The sequence below is a fragment of the Piliocolobus tephrosceles genome, chromosome 4 (genome assembly GCF_002776525.5).
Source record: "Piliocolobus tephrosceles isolate RC106 chromosome 4, ASM277652v3, whole genome shotgun sequence".
Lineage (NCBI taxonomy): Eukaryota > Metazoa > Chordata > Mammalia > Primates > Cercopithecidae > Piliocolobus > Piliocolobus tephrosceles.
Window position 1 is genome coordinate 114,783,044 of NC_045437.1, and position 7,447 is coordinate 114,790,490.

General features: G+C 51.0%; 1 protein-coding gene across 8 annotated transcripts in view; it reads right to left on the reverse strand.

Moving 5' to 3' along the window:
* Nucleotides 1–3,993, reverse strand: part of HRH2 (histamine receptor H2) — a 53,548-nt gene extending 49,555 nt beyond the window's left edge. For all 8 annotated transcript variants that reach the window (XR_002725007.3, XR_003309813.1, XR_003309814.1 and 5 more), the window contains exon 1: nucleotides 3,848–3,993. The gene's annotated coding sequence lies outside the window, so the exon portion shown is untranslated. The remainder of the gene's footprint in view (nucleotides 1–3,847) is intronic.
* Between the last annotated feature and the right edge of the window lie 3,454 nt (nucleotides 3,994–7,447).

Below are 7,447 nucleotides of genomic sequence, written 5' to 3' on the forward strand. Positions count from 1 at the left end.
GACAGAGTCTCACTCTGTCGCCCAGACTGGAGTGCAGTGGCACAATCTTGGCTCACTGCAACCTCTGCCTCTCGAGTTCAAGCGATTCTCCTGCCTCAGCCACCCAAGTAGCTGGGACTGCAAGCACCTGCCACCACGCCCAGCTAATTTTTGTGTATTTTTATTACAGACGGGGTTTCACCATGTTAGCCAGGCTGGTCTCGAACTCCTGAACTTGTGATCCTCCCGCCTTGACCTCCCAAAGTGCTGGGATTACAGGTGTGAGCCACCATGTCCAGCCTGCAATGACATCTTATATATGCCTGGGTTCCCTGTGTCTGGCACAAACCCTTACACTTTGGAGGTCATTGTTGTGCCATTTCTTCACCTCTACAGTGCAGGGATGCATTGCTTTTTACAGCATCTCTGTGATCCCTGCTTAAATGTTGGTTGATTGAATCTGTCAACCCTTCCTGACCCTGATTAGGAGTGTAGGCTGTGGATTTAGATGGCCAGTGTTCGAATTCTGTTAGACATTGAGCAAGTGGCTGAACGCATGTTACTCTTAGTTTCCAGTCTGAAAGTGAGACCCATAGGGTTGTCATGAGAACATAGTAAGAATACAACAAATAACAGATATTATTGATATTAATAATTTTGTATTTCTTCTAAGGGGCCTGCCAGGCCTCGACATAGTTGCTCCTATTACTGACAAGCCTTCATGTGCCGGCTGCATCCTGGGTGCTGGCAAGGAGGAGACAGGTTCCATCGTCCCCATCTTTAAGGAGTCCTGGGGGAGGAGCATACCTGTAAACTGTGGGGTCCTAAAAGATCTGGTTTGAATGGAATCTTGCAGGAAGAGTAGGATGGGGTTGCTAAGCAAAGGAGGGCATTGCAGGCAAGAGAAATTCCAACTGGGAAGTTTGGAGGTGGGCAAGAACACAGTTCATTCTGCCAGCTGGATGTGGATTGTTGTAGGTGGACCAGCAGAGGGTGGGTGGGTGGGGTAGCTGGAGGCGAGAAGGCTGGCCAGAGATTAGACCATCATGAGCCATGTATGCCAGTCTGAGGACTTTGGTCTTGATCTACTGGTAATGAGGAGTCTTGGAATATTTCTGAGCAGGGGAGCAGTAGCCTCAGCTCTGTATTACCAAATTGACAATAGGATAAAGGATGCATCAGAATTGGAGGGGACAAGATAGGAGACAAGAAGATGGTGAAAATTTCAACCTGGAAAACACTACTTGAACCCTTTTAGAGACAATTCAGTCTTTATTGTAGGCCTGAGACAGGACACCCTCAGATACAGTGCACCCTTACTGAACCATAAGTTACCTTTTTTTCAATCAGGCACCCTCCTCCCTGCTCTCAGAACTCGAAGCCAGGTAGTCCACTAATTATTAAAGAACATGCTCATTGCATAAAATCTGGAAAGTCAAGAAAAAGTAGTCAGGGAACACATCTCCCACAACCCCACCATCCATGGGCAAACACTGTTAACACTCTTTAGCCTATTTCCTTCCAGTCTTTTTTCTAAGCTCTTGCCACATATTTGGGATCCTGCCATCTGTATGCCGATGCAAAACATGTTTCCATTCACTAAAAACTCTCAACTTTTGGTGGTCAAATGTGTGCCCCATAATTTTATTGATTCCCTACTGTTGGACATTTAGGCACTTTCTGACTGTTGATGAATATCTCTGCACGTGAAAGAGGCTTTATTCATATCTCCATCCTTTCATTTGGATGTACTCCTCTTCTTTAAAACATTTTTTGGCAAAGGAACCTCTCTAGCCTGCTGGGACACCCTTTTCCCCATCATCAGGGATTTCTTCCTCAAGTCTGAATTAAATCTTTGGGATTGGAACTTAATCCTGTTTCCCTTACTATGGGGTGCTGGCGGAGATGGACCACAGCTGGTCTTGTTTTTCCCATGGAATGTTGCCTGGGAGGGTCAGTAGTTAATCATCAGCCTAGAATGGAGAGTGGGATGTGCCTGTGAGCTCAAGAGAATTAGTCTAGACTGAGATGAATAAAGACAAGATTAACTGGGACAAGGTGATGGAGGAAGCAAAGAAATTGGTGGACTGGGGTGAGTCAGTTTGATATCAGCATCCTATGTAGTACTGAGTAGTGACCTTCCTTCCTTCCAGACCCTGAGAGAAATCTCTTGGAAAGAGTACCCCAACCCTGCTGCCAGCCTTCAGGCTCACTTTCTCCAGTGCTTTGTAGCAGCCCTTCCTGTGACACATGGAACAAGAAGCCAGTGCTGATCGCGCACGTGCCATGTGCCAGGCCCTGTGCTATGCCACAACTTATACAGTCATATTTTGGGGCTAGCACAATACAACCAGAAGCACCCTGGAGGCGGGTAGACCTCGTTCCAGTCTCTGCACAGGCACTTCCTACCAGTGTGACCACATGGCAATCATTTACCTCTGAGAACCTCAGTTTCCTCATCTGTAAATTGGGATTTGATGGCACCAGTTTCCCAGGATTGCTGTGGTGACTCTAACCAATGCCATACTCGTAATGTACCAAGTACCAGGCCTGCAAGAAGCAGGTTCTCGAGATAAGTTATTTTCTCATGATATTGAATTCTCCTTATATCCCAGCTTAGATATAAGGAGAAAATGCCACCATCCAGAGATGTCAAAAAATGTAATCTATCCAATTGCCTTGGATAACCTCCAGGGACAGGAAACTCATTAGTAGGGAGGAATTTATAACTTCCTTTTATAAATAAGGAAACTGAGGTGCTGAGAGATTATGCCAGGAGTCTTCACAGGACAAAAACTGCCATCTGAGAGACGTCATGTCTTAGAAGAGCATCAGCCTCAGGATAGGTGTGGAGTGGAGGCTGAAGCTTCTGGGCCCCCCACATTCCCTAGGCCCTGCCCTGCTTCATGTCCAGCCTGGCCACCACCCAGCTTCACCGACTGACCCTCTCTGGCAAAGGACACAAAGGGGACCTAGAACATAGAAATGACTTCCCAAGAGGCAGCCACCTCCAGGACTGGGCCCACCTGAGCTAGGGCATGACGGCTGCCACTGGGGGCCACCACAGCACACAGGCACTTTCCTGCCCCACCTCGTTCACCTCACAACACCTCATGGACGGGGGGTAGGGGATTAGCATGGCCCTGAGGAGGAAACTGAGGCTCTCAAGCTCAAGGTCAATGCGCAAACTGGGATTCCTATCAGAGGCCACTTGCTCCGCTCATCCCACAGGCAAATCCATGTCCAGATGTCCCCAGCAAGGACTCCCACCCGCTAAGCGCTGCCTGTCGTGGCTCCAGTCAACGGTCGTCGGGCAGCAAGCAGCAGCCCAGCGGGAGGAAGCCAGATCGTTCTCCTTCCCTGAGACATAGAAGCCCCCTCCCCACCAGCCCTCGCCCTCCGCTGGCTTCCCTTTAGCAGAAAGTTGCTTCATGCTCCGACAGACACATCGCCGCGAGAAAATGCCACCACCCAGACCCAGGGACAAAACGGGGACTGTTTCGGTGCAAGTGGACTTTCCAAATCCACCCCTCGCGGGCAAAGAGGACATAAAGCCGAACCGCGTCCCGAGCACCGTCGCGGACTGGGACTGCATCCCGAGCTCTCAACGCCCCCTTGGGGAAGGCACAACCCCGGCGGTCACAGAGAAGGAAACTGAGGCTCACAGGCCAAGCAGAGGCATCTGCCCAAGGTCAGGCACAGCCAGGGAGCGGTGGGGCTGGGTCTCGAACCCGGGTTCGGCCACGATCGCCGCCAGGGATCCCGGAGCAGCCCCTCAGGCGGCTTCGCCAGCTCACAACGGGTCCCCAAGCCCGCCCGGGACCCCACCCCGAGCCGAGGCCCCACGGGGAGGCGGCGGCCGCGTTACCTGGTGCTGCTGCCGCGGGCGTTGGCTCCGCACCCGGTTCGCCTCGGTCCCGCGCCCGCGCTGGCTGCGCTCCGGGCAGGGATGGAGCGGGCGGCGCGCGCACGGCCTGCGCCCCGCGCCTCGCACCCACTTCCTCGTCTCCGCCCCCAACTCGCTCCTCCTTGCTCTCGACGCTCCTTCCCTTCCTTCCCTCTCCAAGTCTCTCTCTCTCTCTCTCTCTCACAGCGCGCACACACCCACATTTTCTCCTCCAGTCTCCCTCTCCCACGGTCTCACCCACTTTCTATTTTCCATTCTCCTTCACCCTCCCTCCTCATCTCACCGACTCTGACACTTGCCCCTTCCTCCTCCTTTCCGACACACTGCCCCCTCTTTCTCTCCCTTTTCTCCCTGGCTCTTTCCCTCTCCCCGCCCCGCTGATTGTGAGCCCGCCCTTGACCAGACAACCTCCTGTTCCTGAGCCCCATGGTTCACCTGTGCAGATACTGGCTGAATGGCCACAGCTGGAGACCTGCCCTGGGTGGGCGCTGGATCCAGGAGGTCAGGTGGCAGCCCTCACATTGGGCGCCCAGGGCCCAGCTAGAGTCAGGCTAGAAGGGGGAAATAACTAGTTTTGAGGAAAAGCTTGACTAATTCTGGAATCTGAAATCTGGAAACACAAATGCAGAAATTAATTAGTTCAGGGGTTATTAATTACCAAAAACAAAAAAAAAAATCAGGAAACTTCAAAAACCCTAGAGTGGCTTTGTTTTGGTTGAAGGAAGGGATGAAGAGAGAGAGAAGTAAGAAAGTGCACTTTGGGAAAAGGGGTTTTGGGGTAAGGAGAATAATGCCCGCCTTCCAGATGAGAAAACCAAGGCTCAGATGGGAAAACCCGTCTCCCGAATATCAAGATATCAAGGCCACTGTGCTAACCACACAGATCTCCTTGGAGGGAGCCTGGGTGGGCAGGATGGTGAGAGATTTTCGCCAGGCCTGGACAGCAGCCCAGTGCCGGGGAGGCAGGCGGTCAGCTGGGCTCACCCGGGGGATTTCCGTGGAAGCTTGGCAAAGGATGGTGAAAGCGAGGAGGGTTCAGCTAGCATGCATTTCAGACACATGCCACTGCTGATTGATGCACCACCTCAAGCCATTCTGTCACCACGGACCAGCCCTGTGCCAGGGGCTGCGAGGCAGAGGACGAGGGGCCATGGTCCCCTAGGTCTCAGTTCACAGCTTCTGGGGAGGCTATTGCTGCACTATGCATCCAAGTCATTGTCATCTTGGAATGACAAGAGCCTCCAAACTGGTCTTCTGGATGCCTCTCTTGCTCACCTGCCATTCACAAAGCAGCTCAGATAATCTCTGAAAAGTGTAAATCAGATCGTGCCTGTCTACTTCCCTGCTTCCAGACCTCCCGTGACTTCTTGCTATAGTTCAAGTAAAATCCAAGTTCCTTGTCACTGCTAAGAGGCCTCACCCTACGTGGTTTGCTAGAGCCACCTCTCGGATCTCATCTCTCACCACTCTTTACCTCTCTCTCTACACCTCAACCACAGTGGCTTCTTCCCCGTTCCTGGACTAGGCCAAGCAGACCATACCACAGGCCATTTGCACAGGTTGTTTTTTCTGCCGGGAAAGCTCTCCTCTGTTCCTGTAGCTGCTCGAGCATCACCTCCTTGGTGAGCCCACCGCAACCGACTTATCTAAAGGAGTCACCTTCTTGCCTATAGTGTTTTTCACAGCAGCCCCTTTTATTCTAATTAACACATTTATCACTGCCTAAAATTAATTTGTTTTTCTTTTTTCCTTTTTTTTTTTTTTTGAGATGGAGTCTTGCTCTGTTGCCAGGCTGGAGTACAGTGGTGTGATCTCAGCTCACTGCAACCTCTGCTTCCCAGGTTCAAGCGATTCTCCTGCCTCAGCCTCCCGAGTAGCTGGGACTACAGGCGCCCGCCACCACACCCAGCTAATTTTTGTATTTTTAGTAGATATGGGGTTTCACCATATTGACCAGGTTGGTCTCGAACTCCTAACCTTGTGATCCACCTGCCTCAGCCTCCCAAAGTGCTGGGATTACAGGCGTGAGCCACCATGCCTGGCCTATTTTGTTTTTCATTTGCTTATATGCTTATTGCCTGCTTTATCTCACTGGCATACAACTGGGGAAGGATTGCAACCTTATCTGTATTGTTCCCTGTGTCTCTGCAGAGCCTAGAACATATTCACTGAATGAGTGAATGAAAAAAAATGCTATAGCAAAGAGGTTTAGAAAATGAAAAAGTTGATTGACCCTGACAAAAGAAAAAGAGGATTATCTTCAAAAAGATTACTTTACAGGCCAATCCTAAAAGAAAAGCAACATTTTACAAACTGGAGAAGAGGGAAAGGACTGCTCAGGTTGAGGTGACAGCACAGAGAAAGGTACTGAGGCGTAAGGTTCAGCACAGCTGCAAGCCAAGGTATGGGGAGCACAGACAGAACCAGGAGACAAGGCTGGAGAGGCCAGTGGGAACCTGATCGAGGGATACCTGGAGGACTCAGATGGCAGTTTGGACTTGATCCAGTTATCAATAAGGGGATTATGGCAGGTCTTTAAGTAGGGGATAGCTGAAAAGGCTGGGATGTGTGTCCTGGAGGAGAGAAGGCTCCAGTGACCTTCGTCTCTATGAAGGACCTCTGTGCAGAGGAAGCAGATGAGACAGCAGCACTGAGGCTAATGGTAGAAATAGAATGAGATGCATTTCCACTCAGTAAATAATGTGTTTTTAAAGGAGCTGAAGAGGAAAACGGGCTCCGGGGTGGTGGAATCACCATCCACGCATCTTCAGTGCCCCTCCCGGAAAGAGGTTGATGTACCTGGGACTCGTGTAGCTGCTGATGTGCTGGTAGAAATGATGTGTATTTCTTCTGAGCAGAGGCTTTAGGGCCAGGAGTGCCTGCCATGTTCCTTTCCTGTCTGCCACAGGACTGGCACCATTGAGGTGTTGTGCCAGGGAGAGGCTGCTCCATCACCTGGGTCCCAGAGTGAAACCGCAGAGGCCCACCTGGCCCCCAGGGGACATGTGGTGTAAGTGAGAGATACTTACATTACATGCTGTAGGCCATTGCAGTTTCTAGAGTCATCTGATATTGCTGGATAGTCACGGTCCCTTGGTCTGCCTTAGTGAGTCACAGGCTCACCCAGGCTGGTTCCAACACTCACTAGCTGTGATGGATTTTCAAAAACGAACCTGGCAATTCAGCCCAGGCTTCTTTGCAATGGAACAGCACCTCCTATGGAGAGGTGGAGTGTATTTCATTGCTCCTTGAACTTCGGACTGACCTTGAGACTTGCTCCAACCCATAGAACCCAGTAGAAGTGATGCAGTGTGGCTTCTGAGGTTAGGCCTTAAGAGACATGGCAACCTTGCCTTTCCCCTTCTCAGAACAATAACCAAGACCACCACGCTGTGAAGCTATCTAGGATGAAAGACTGTGCGGAAAGAGGTGCTCAGCAGTCGCAGCCCTCACAGCAGACCCACTAGCTGAATGCAGCCACATGAATAAGCTCAGGTGGGGCCAGCACAAGAACCACTGTTTAAAGCTGGTGGAGTGGTTTAAAGTGGTGTAAAGCTAGCT